We start from the raw sequence: 13,086 nt of genomic DNA, 5'->3' as shown, positions 1-13,086 counted from the left end.
CATCTGAGTGATTATTTTGTAAGTGGGCTGTAGGACTACTGGGGCTTTGCGGGACCCGGAGAGAAAGTCTCCAGCTACAATTTATCATTTGCTATTTTGTTAGAATCTGTAAATCATTCATCACTTTTCACATTAGTTTCTTTTTTCATTTTTATATGTTAGACTTCATTATATGTGAATGCATACAAAATGGTGCTCAGATATCAGGTAATCATGGAGAAATGGAGATTAAAGTCTGCTACATGATAGTACTATGTGTAGCATGAAATCAGAGACTACAAGATAGAATTTTAATATATGTGAACCTCTAAACATATATTCTGGACACTGGTTGGTTTTATGCTGTTAGCATCAAAGTATACATACAGATAGATTCAATCCATATTTGTTATATTAATACTCTAATTGTTTTGTATCTGTTAATATTTGCTATGTGACCAAGTATGTGGTCGATTTTAGAAAAGGATCCATGGGGTGCTGAGAAGAAGGTATATTCTTTTTTATTTGGATGGAATGTTCTGTGGATATCGATTAAGTCCATTTGAGCTATAACATCAGTTAAGACCATTATGTTTCTGTTAAGTGTCAATATGGCCATTCTGTCCCGAGGTGAAAGTGGGGTGTTGAAATCTCTCACTATTAATGTGTGGGGTTTTATATGTGATTTAAACTTTAGTAATGTTTCTTTTACATATGTGGGTGCCATTGTGTTTGGGGCATAAATCTTCAAAATTGAAACTTTATCTTGGTGGATCTTTCCTGCGATGAGTATGTAATGTCCTTCATGATCTCTTCTGATTGATTTTAGTTTGAAGTCTATTTTGCTGGATATTAGGATGGCTACACCAGCTTGTTTCTTAAGACAAGCTTTCCATTTGATTGGAAAGTCTTTTTCCAGCCTTTTATTTTTAGGTATTGTCTATGAGGTGTGTTTCTTGAATGCAGCAGAAAGATTGGTCCTGCTTTCATATTCATTCTGTTAGTCTGTGTCTTTTTATAGGTGAATTAAGCCTATTGATATTAAGGGATATTAATGACCAGTGATTGTTCATTCCTGTTATTATTTTTTCTTTTTCTTTCTTTTTATGTATTTATTTATTTATTTATTTGGTGGTAGTGTGTGTGTACTTCTCTTCTTTGGGGTTTACTGCTGTGGTGTTATCTATTGCCTATGTTTTCATGGGTGTATCTGCCTTCCTTAGGTTGGAATTTTCTTTCTAGTGCTTTCTGTAGGGCTGGGTTTGTGGATAAGTATTGTTTAAATCTGGTTTTGTCTTGGAAGGTCTTGTTCACTCCATCTATGATGATTGAAAGTTTTGCTGGGTATATTAGTCTAGGCTGGCATCCATGGTCTCTTAGTGTCCTCATTATATCTGTACATGTCCTTCTGGCTTTCGAAGTCTTCATTGAGAAATCGGGTGTTATTCTGATGGGTTTGCCTTCATAAGTCACTTGGCCTTTTTCCTTTGCTGCCCTTAATATTATTTCTTTATTCTGTATGCTTAGTTGCTTAGTTATTATGTGGCAAGGGGACGTTTTTTTTTTTTGGGGGGGGGTCTAGTCTGTTTGGTATTCTATAGGCTTCTTGTATCTTCATAGGCATTTCCTTCTTTAAGTTTGGAAAGTTTTCTTCTATGATCTTGTTAAATATAATTTCTGTGCCTTTGAGTTGGTATTCTTCTGCTTTCTCTATTCCTATTATTTGTAGGTTTGGTCTTTTCATGGTGTCCCAAATTTTTTGGACATTTTGGGTCATGACTTTGTTGGCTTTAGTGTTTTCTTTGACTGATGAATCTATTTCTTCTACCGTATCTTCAACACCAGAGATCCTCTCTTCCATCTTTGTCATTGGGGATCGCCCAATGACAGAGAAATGGATGAGATCTACTTGAACAACCTGGATGACAGTAGGGGTAATGAAGGACAAGGTTTGAGGAAAAGAGAGCTTAGGGGAGCAGGAGATCCCAGCTGGATCAAGAACAGAAAGGGAGAACACAGAATAACAGACCATGATAAATGAAGACCACATGAGAACAGGAAGAAGCAAAATGTTAGAGAGGCCCCCAGAAATCCACAATGATACCTCCACTGTAGACTATTGGCAATGGTCAAGAGAAAGTCTGAACTGACCTAGTCTGGTTATCAGATGGCCAAACACCCTAACTGTCATGCTAGAACTCTCATCCAATAACTGATGGAAGTGGATGCAGAGATCCTCAGCCAGGCCCCAGGTGGAGCTCCAGGAGTCCAATTGGTGAGAAAGAGGAGGAATTGTGTGAGCGAGAATTTTTGAGACCAAGATTGAAAAAAGCACAGGGACAAATAGCCAAACTAATGGAAACAAATGAACTATGAACCCAAATCTGTGTAGCCCCTTGCCCTGGCCAGCGGGGTTTCAAAGGGGGCAACCCACCTGTGGGAGCTAATGAAAGAACAGAGGACACAACAGAGGCAAGACTGTACTCTGATCAAGCTGCCAATCTTAATTTTTCTCCGAATGGCTTATATAGCATAAGAGAGGAAGGGGCAGGAAAGAGGGAAAGGGAAAAGGGGCGTGTAGAACATGGAAGGGGTGCAAGATATGTGAGGCAGATAGTGCAACTGCGAGATGTTGGCTAAGGTCACTGGTCAGGGGCAGTTTATTCTGTTGATAGGCTACCCGACCATGGAATGCTCTTTACGTTCAGTTGTCATGGCACCTGACTGTGGGATGTTCTCTTATCTTTGGGGGGTCTCTGGTCACTGCTCTGGGAAGGGGCTTATGACTTGTTCTCTGGTCTAGCTAGTACTTTCCATGGTTCATGTTTGGTTCCTGACATCTTGGTACCTAAGAGCCCCTAACTGGATCAGGCCTTCTAGATTAGTGAGACAATTGAATAGCTTGAACTATTTGAGAGATACCCATGCAGTGGGACCCATACCTGTCCTTAGTTCATGAGCTTGTTGTTTGGAACCTGGGGCTTATGCGGGAATACTTTGCTCAGCCTGGGAGGAGGGGAGTGGACCTGCCTGGACTGAATCTACCAGGTTGAGCTGAATACCCAATGGAGTTTTTGCCCTGGAAGAGATGGGAATAGGGAAGAGAGATTGGGGGAAAGGCAGGGGAACTCATGGCTGATATATAAGTTGAAACACAAATACCTGTATTAAAACAATAAAATTTGAAATAAAAAAATAATAATATAATCTAGGCACACATATATTTCAAACATGCATAAGTACATATATGGTAATAGCAAAACTTTTACAATTTTTGGTTTTAACTTATTTAACCTTTAAAATTTATTATTTTAAATTATTTAACCTTTAAAGGAAAATATCAAAACTCTTGAGAATAGTTTAAGAAATCTGTTTTTTAAAAAATGCTGTCTCACATAAAGATGTGAATTAATATTAAATGATAATGTCTCTCATGTGGAATTTTAAGTGTAAGTACTGTAATTATGCTAATTACATCATTGGCTCAGAAAAAATGAAGTTATTGTATTTTTTAAAAATTAAAATGTTGATGAATATTAGTTTGATAGACTTTAAAGTAGAATATTTTGTAATCCATCATTGATTATGATTAAATGAAAATTTTGAAAGAAGCTAATTAAAACAAAAACTTAAAAATGATTAGTCTACCCTTAAACATGAGATGATCAAATACTGACTTAGCAGTGTACACATACCGTGACAGATGTTTGTATCTTGCTTTAGTTACTTTTCTGTTGCTCTGGTAAAAGGCCATAACCATTTCTGGGAGAAAGAGTTGACTTTGTCCAGGGTTAAAGTACACAGTGACAGGACACCAGGGCAATAAGCCTAAGAAATGATGGTAGTAAAAAGAAGTTGGGAGTTCACATCGAGAAGCACAGACACAGAGCATAAAGCAAATTTGAAATAAAATAGAGACTTTAACCTCTGAAAGCCTGTTTTCAGTGACATAATTCTAATGCCTCTAAAACTCCCACACAAAAGACAAACTTACTATAGGGGTAGGCCAGTTCAGACACCCTCTCCACTATTGCTAGTAGTAGTAGTCTAAAATGGCTACCCTGGCAATCAGATTGCTGAATATCCTAACTGTCATCATAGAGCCTTCATCCAGTAATTGATGAAAGCTTGTGCAGAGATCCACAGCTGACCTCCAGGAGTCCAGTCAAAGAGAGGAAAGAGGGATTCTATGAGCAAGGGGGTTGGGTTTGGGGGTCAAGATTATAATGGGAAATCTACAGAGGCAACTGAACCAAGCATATAGGAACTCATGAGCTTCAGACTGACAGCCATGGAGCCTGCATAGGACTGAAGTAGACCCTCTATGTGGGAGACAGTTGTGTAGCTTGTTCTGTTTGAAATGCCCCTGACAGTGGGATCAGGATCTATTCCTGGTGCAGGAGCTGGCCTTTTGAAGCCCATTACCTATGATGGGACCATTGTTCAACCTTGATGCATGGAGAGGGTCATGGTCCTTCCTCTACTAAATGTACCAAACCTTGCTGACTCTCCATTGGAGGCATTACCCTTTTGGAGGAGGAGATGGGAGATGGGTTAGCAGAGGGAAGCTGGCGGGGAGTGGGAGGAAGAATAAGAGGGGATCTGTGGTTGGTTTGTAAAATGAATAAATTTTTTAATTAAATAAAAGGCTAACTGCATTAGTTATTAAACAATCTGAAACTGTTCAGGGCATTCTCATTAAAACTACCCCATTGCTCATCTTAATAGTAATGATATACCTGACTTTCTTGACTGGCATGTGCACAATAAAAATATGTGACTTGGCAGGATATTAAGTGTTCAGTACATATGTATGACAGCACACAACCACCCATCAATTGGCTTTCAGCACAATTTTGTTTAAAGATTATATAGCTAATTCTCAAGGACTCTAAGTGGTCTAGTGATCTATTTAAGATCAGAAGACCCAATATTGGAATCCTTTCTGAATCATCCTCTTACACGGTATTAATAAGCTAGAAATAATGTTTGCCTTGGGAGCTAATGTGAACTGTAGGATTTTTAGTGTCATAACTTAGCTCTTCTTAAAAGACGGAAGTGGAAGTTCCCTCCAACACTAAAAAGCAACATACATCCTGAGATATCTTTACAAACCACTGTTCTACAATACTTTGATGTGGTTATAAGAAATGACTTATAATCCCTAGGAAACTGCTCTCCTGCCATACCATTTCTGATATTGAGAGATCCCCAATCCTGAGGGTGAAAGTCACAAACAAGGATCTTGTGTTGTTCATAAGGGATAGAGATCTGTTTACATTTATCAGATATATGTTAGGTGTCAGCAAAAATAATACAGCCTACGTTTTTGACCTGGGCTGACACTATCCATGTGTTCACTGGTGTCATTTCTACTAAAGCTGTGTAACTAGAAAGGAGAAAGTGAACTGTATCTTATTAAACAGTTATGGTCTTGAATGTTGCTACTTTTCTCCTACACATGATTTTAAGAAAATAGACTTGAAGCCCAATTCTTCATTTATAAATTGATAATAATCATATCAATGTAAATAAAAACTTTATAACATTCATATGAAAATATAGAAAATAATGTTTTAAGTTTGGGAGAAATAAGTGCTCAGAAATGGATTTACTGTCATGATAGAACAATAATTTTTAAAGCATTTTGAATATTTAGAACAAGGATAAATTATATAGTTTGGCTTTAGTGTTTGGTATTTCCAGTATGATTTTGAATGTTACAATGTTCAAATATGAGAAAAGAACTATTATTGTGAATGAATTTTGGCTAGTTATTACCTGATATTCTTGCCTCAAGAGCTTATTGTATTATTGAGTATGCAATCATCATCATCATCATCATCACCATCATCATCATCGTAATTATCATTTTCAAAGTCTATAAAACATAAAGTATGCTATGATCAAATATTTCTGTGCCCAAAACTTAATTATCCTTTTGAATCCAATGGAATATTCCATACTAAATAAACTAGCATAACCAAGCCATGATTAATAACAAGATGCTATTGTGCATTTTGTTTTTTCTTGCAAAGTTTTAGACTATGGAGATGTGTGCAACAAGTTGTCAGAGCCTGAAATTATAACTTCAAATCACATTATTTTAGGCATGCTTTTAAAACTTCACTACTCACTAAACTATCTCAAGCGGGTTAGGATTCTATAGCCCGTTTCTTAATTGGACTTTTGGGCATTTTGATGTCTAATTTCTTGAGTTCTTTATATATTCTGGATATCAGCCCTCTGTCAGATATGGGGTGGTTGATGACCTTTTCCCATTCTGTAGGCTGTCACTTTGTCTTGGTCACCATGTCCTTTGCTCTACAAAAGATTCTGAAGTTCAAAACATTGATTAATTGTTTCTCTCAGTGTCTGTGCTACTGGTGTTATATTAAGAAAGTGCTCTCTGGTGCCAATGCATTCAAGACTGCTTCCTACTTTCTCTTCTATCAGGAAAAGAGTAACTGGATTTATGTTGAGGTCTTTGACCCACTTAGACTTAAGTTTTGTGCATGGTGACAGATATGGATCTATTTGCAGCCTTCTACACATTAACATCCAGTTATGCCAGCACCATTTGTTGAAGATACTTCCTTTTTTCCATTGTACATTTTTGGCTTCTTTGTCAAAAATTATGTTCATAGATGTGTGGGTTAATGTCAGGTTCTTCAATTCAATTCCATTGGTCCACATGTTGGTTTTTATGCCAGTACCAAGCTGTTTTTATTACAGTAGCTCTATAGTAGAGCTTAAGGTTGGGGATTGTGATGCCTTGGCTATCTTGTTTTTTTTTTTTTTTTTTTTTTTCTTTTTTCCATATGAAGTTGAGTGTTATTCTTTCCAAGTCTGTGAATTATTGTGTTGGTAATTTGATGGGGATTGCATTGAATCTGTAGATTGCTTTTGGTAAGATTGCCATTTTTACTATGTTAATCCTGCCTATCCATGAGCATGTGGGATCTTCCCATTTTCTGACATCTTCTTCAATTTCTTTTTTTCAGGGACTTAAAGTTCTTGACATATAGGTCCTTCACATGCTTAGTTAGAGTAACCCCAAGGTATTTTAAACAGAGAATTCTCAACAGAGGAAGTTCAAATGGCTGAAAGACATTTAAGGAATTGTTCAACATCCCTAATTATATGGGAATTGCGAATCAAAATGACTCTGAGATACCACCTTACACCTGTCAGAATGGCTAAGAACAAAAACACAGAAGACAGCTTATGCTGGAGAAGATTTGGAGCAAGGGGAACTGCCCTCCACTGCTGGTGGGAATGCAAGCTTGTACAGCCACTTTGGAAATCAATGTGGCGCTTCCTTAGAAAATTTGGAATCTATCTCCCCTAAGAACCAGCTGTATCACTCTTGGGAATATACCCAAGGAATACTCAATCATACCACAAGGGCATTTACTCAGCTATGTTCATATCAGCATTGTTTGTAATAGCCAGAACCTGGAAACAACCTAGATGCCCTTCAACTGAAGAATGGCTAAAGAAAATATGGTACATATACACAATGGAGTACTACTCAGCAGAGAAAAAAATGACATCATGAGGTTTGCAGGCAAATGGATGGATCTAGAAAAAATCATCCTGAGTGAGGTAACCCAGACTCAGAAGGACAAACATGGTATGAACTCACTCATAGGAGGATACTAGATGTAAAACAAATATGACTAGACTACTACACAACTCCAGGGAGGCTATCTAGAAAACGGGACCCTTGGAAAGACACAAGGATCACCCAATGACTGAGAAATGGATGAGATCTACATGAACAGCCTGGACGAGAGTGGGAGTAATTAAGGGCAAGATTTGAGGGAAAGAAGGCTTAGGGGAGCAGGAGATCCCAGCTGGATCAAGAACAGAAAGGGAGAGCGAGGAATAACAGACCATGATAAATGAAGACCACATGAGAACAGGAATAGGCAGAGTGCTGGAGAGGTCCCCAAAAATCCACAATGATACATCCTCTGTAGACTGCTGGCAATGGTTGAGAGAAAGCCTGATCTGACCTAGTCTGGTGATCAGATGGCCAAACACTCTGTCGTGCTGGAACTCTAGTCTAATAACTGATGGAAGTGGATGCAGAGATCCTCAGCCAGGCCCCAGGTGGAGCTCCAGGTGTCCAACTGTTGAGAAAGAGGGGGGTCTGCAAGAGCATGAATTGTTGTATCCAAGATTGCAAAAAGCACAGGGACAAATAGCCAAAGGAATGGAAGCACATGAATTATGAACCAAAGGCTGTGGAGCCCTCAGCTGGATCATATCCTCTGGATAAGTGAGACAATTGAATAGCTTGAACTGTTTGGGATGCACCCAGGCAGTGGGACCTGGACCTGTCCTTAGAGCATGAGCTGGCTGTTTGGAACCTTTGTCTTACAGAGGGACACTTTGCTCAGCCTGGAAGGAGGGGACTGGACCTGCTTGTACTGAATCCACCAGGTTTAAATGAATCCCCAGGGGAGTCTTGGCCCTGAAGTAGATGGCAATGGAGGTGAGGGCCTGGGGGGAAGGTTGGGATGGGGGTGGAATGGGGGAGGACAGAGGAACCCATGGCTCATATGTAAAATTATAACACAAATATATTAAATTAAAAATAAAACAAAAAAAGTAGGTTAGGATTTAAATGTAGCTTATTAACAGTAAGAGTTATTAATTGCAGAACTTGGGAGGCAGAGGCAGGCAGATCTCTGAGTTTGAGGCCAGCCTGGTCTACAGAGGGATTTCTAGGACAGGCTTCAAAAATTCACAGAGAAACCTCATCTCGAGAAAGGAGAGAGAGAGAGAGAGAGAGAGAGAGAGAGAGAGAGAGAGAGAGAGAGAGAGAAAGAAGAAGAAGAAGAAGAAGAAGAAGAAGAAGAAGAAGAAGAAGAAGAAGAAGAAGAAGAAGAAGAAGAAGAAAAATAAAATAGCATATTAGGAAATACTATAAGTCTTAACCACAAAAATTTCACCCCAGTAAAACTTATACTCATATTATAGCTATATTTTTCTTTTGCTTTTGTAAAGTTTATAGTTCATTATGTACTTTATGTAGAAGCCCCAACTATTAATCCTTTCATATGGCTAAAACCACCATTGAATTGTTGTCAGTTCTAACATTTTATATGTCTGAATTCTTTCAAGGTGTATAAAAGCATCACACTGTTATTATCTAACATACTATTGCAATTATCTCATTGAAATAATCTGATAAAAGACATAGATTACAGAGAACATGTTTACCTATCTAGGTACTACATGTTTATTTATCTAACTGTCTACCTTTATCTTTTTCAATTAGCCATATCACTGAATTGTTTGCCTGTGTATCTCCCTCTAACTAGGCAAATAAAGACAAGCCATAATTTATGACTTTGTCATATCTATAATCAGCCAGAAATTTTATACCCCTTTTTGTGTCATAGAAAATAAATACTCATGGATGATATGAATACATGATATTGGAAACTTCTACATTGAACCTCAAGAAAATAAAAGTCATGCTAAATCCATCAATGCTAATTTAAGAACAACTTAAGTTGGGTCATAAAAGAACTCATCTATACTAGCAAGTTTTAAAATGAGGGTCAGTCTTCCTATCTTCAAAAGCGTACAATTTTCTCTTCTAACACACACACACACACACACACACACACACACACACACACACACACACATCTTCAATCTTCAGTGCTGTAGTTGGGTCAATCTTTTTTTTTTTTTTTTTTTTCATTTTTTTAAGACAGGGTTTCCCTGTGTAGCTTTGCACCTTTCCTGGAACTCACTTGGTAGCCCAGGCTGGCCTGGAACTCACAGTATTCCACCTGCCTCTGCCTCGGGAGTGCTGGGATTAAAAGTGTGCGCCACCACAGCCTGGCAGTCAATCTTTTTAAATGGGTGGATTGCCTAATACATTTTCTCTAATTCTGAAAGGAAGGATATCCTCACAATTTAACCTATCTCAAAAACTGAGATGTGAATATCTCTGTCATCTTAAGTTGTTTTTCATTTACTCCCCTGACTCTTTTTGACTCACTTTTTTTCAGAATCCACATGGTTCACGCATTAATGTCAAATTCCTGTGAAAAATGAATGACAATCTATAAAACAGCTATGGTCTAATGTAAATCAGAAAAATGGTTTGTGCAACTACAACAGCATACCAGGTTGTAGATTTTTTAAAAATTATTAAGTAAAGTCAGGGAAGGGCAAACAACACTTGTTATTCCACACTATGATATTCCGAACATATCAATGGCTAGAGAGTTTAAGGTGCTATTCTTCATGTATAACAACATATTTTAAAGATTATCCTCTTAGAACACAAAATTGACAACTCAATAGGGAATGTTAGTGCAGGTGAAAGTATAAATTAGTTCAGTTTTGAAGGACACTGTCTATATAGAAATGTTAAGTAGAAGAATTTATAGGTTCAATGGCTGTGGATATCTGAGACTACTCTGTCATGAAGATGCTATTGTGTACTTTTTTTTCTTGCAAAGTTTTAGACTATGGAGATGTGATCAACAAGTTGTCAGAGCCTGAAATTATAACTTCGAATCACATTATTAGACATGCTTTTAAAACTTCACTCTTCACTAAACCATCTCTAGAGGGTTAGGATTTAAATGGAGCTTATTAACAGTAAGAGTGAGCCACTCAGCCTAAACACCCTCCTACATCTGTTTAGAATGTAACATCTCCAACTGGAAAAATTAACATTTTGTTTTATTCATGAGTTTATTTGTATTGGTTTTGTTAATGGAATCAGTGAACTTTTGAAACATTTTTTACTATCTAACCATTCCCTGGTGGGCTTTTCTTAGTTGTTGGCTTTGACTAGAAGATATTTTTTTGTTTTGTTTTAATGTCTATTTCAGTCCTGGTATGCATTTTTGGAAGATGAATTTTTGGAAATGTTCCCGCTAGTCACTTAAATAATTTAGAGATTTTAGAAGGATATTTATGATTTTTTTTTTTTTTTTTTTTTTTTTTTTTTAGTAAAACTGTTGTAAAGGACTAAACATGGGGGCATTTCTAGTATATTCACAAGAAATCAAATAAGTGAATTTCCATATGTTGGGAACTTAGTTTTAGGCCTAAATAAATCATTGTACCAGTTTTCCATGTAGAGGAGCAAATATTTAGCACAACAAAGACATCATGCATGTTTATATATGTGGATTAACACATTAGTGAGTAACTATGATTTATTAAAAAAAATGCATTAGTGCTGCTTTAAGGAAGAAATTAAAACACTTCCCTATAGATGTAACCATCCGTTAAATATGAAACACAGAGCCAATTACAGATTTAAAAGCCAAGAGGTCAGAGCAATAGCTGAGAGTGGAAAACCTTACCCTTCACTGCTGCTGTTGTCTTTCCTGTCCACCAGAGGCCTACTTCCTGTGTCCTGTCTTTTATATAGACTTTCTGTTCTGCCTTCTCACTGGTTGTAAACCCAGCCACATGACCTCCTTGTCACTGCCTGTCTGTAAGACTTCCAGGTCTTCTATGGTTGGTATTGAGATTAAAGGCGTGTGTCGCTATGCTGGCTGTCTGTATCCTTGAACACACAAAGATCCTGCCTAGCTCTACCTCCCAAGTGCTGGGATTAAAGGCATACAACCACCACCTCCCAGTTTCTGCTATGGCTTGCTCTGACCCCAAGGCAACTTTATTAACATACAAATAAAATCACATTTCAGTACAAATAAAATATCACCTTACTTCCCCTTGGAATCATTTAACCAAGAGCTAGTCCAGATTTGAATCCTCCACTTCAGGCTCCCTGTGTCTTTAGTCCTCTGTCCGTCTATGGTATGATTCTGAAGCTGTGCCTGCCTGAAAGATGTCTTGTGTGTCTTTTATCCCTGTGACTATGTGTTCAGTTTGTGTCTGTCTGTTGAATGAGCTGTGTGTATCTGTAAGTGGTGTCTGTTCCTAACAAAAAGTATTGCTTTGTATTTATTGATCAACATATGTCACATGGGGAGAAAGCATGGGATCTGTCCTTCAACAGAGATTTACAAGGGATGAAATCACTACCTCCAACTGATCCTAAGTTACTCAGACAACAAGCATCATTTTTATCAATCATTATCCATAAGTAGTTGTCTTATGTTAGATTTTAGAAAGTTGCTTTTAACTTCTGTCTTTGCTGCTTTTAGCAAATGATACACATGCATTTTTCTGAGTGTGTGGGGGGGCATGGATGAACACATAGTTTAGATTATTGCTATGCAGTAGCTCAGGTTGTAAAATCTGACTACCTGGGAAATCCAAAGCAAGTAAGGTCAATTGTTGCATTGTTTTCTTAAAGGCAGATGACACAAAGAGTTTGCGTACACAGTAGACAAGCAGTCTAAGTCTTAAGTGACATTAAAGTATATTTTTAACTCTGGCTGTGAGGACTAGCCAAAGTTCCAGCCTCTTAGGATGTGAAAGATATTTTCAGAACTTTGCATTACCACATTTATATTTTATGTGTGAGAAATAAATAGAAATGGTTGTAATGATTGAAAATATATGACCTAACTCTATTCTCTATACAGGAGCTAAAGATGTATGTAAGTTAAAACTTAAAATGAAAGTAAATTATGCCACAAAAGAAAAATATACACATATATTATCTCATTTAAATTAACTTTGACTACTGCATGATAAATTACTGAGTAAACTGACCACCTAAAAAGTTGAGAACAAAGCGAAACACAGGAAACTTATGTGTGATTGGAGATTAATGTCTGTAACATAAAGGGATATTTCTTAACATTTTCTTACAAAAAATATGTACAATTAAAATATTAACTAAGAGCTTGATTAGACAACTCTCCCAGGGAAATTCACAATGGCATAGGAAGAGTTTTAACATCATATACATATTGGGGATGATAAATTCAAAAGGACAGAAAAGCAAAGGTGTGAAGGGAACAAAATGTCATTGCAATGATGGCTGTAATGAGATGTAATAAATAGAAAATAATATTGTTATATTTTAATGAATTAAAAGCAGACTGATGTATTTACTAAGGTTAGTCTCTGTATAAAATCAAAAAATTGAAAGGAAGTTCTTTAAAGATAATTATTCATTATGTGTGTAGTGCTGTTATCCAC

This window comes from Onychomys torridus, chromosome 9 (assembly GCF_903995425.1).
Source record: "Onychomys torridus chromosome 9, mOncTor1.1, whole genome shotgun sequence".
NCBI classification, from domain to species: Eukaryota; Metazoa; Chordata; class Mammalia; order Rodentia; family Cricetidae; genus Onychomys; species Onychomys torridus.
Note: the sequence above shows the minus strand (reverse complement) of the source record.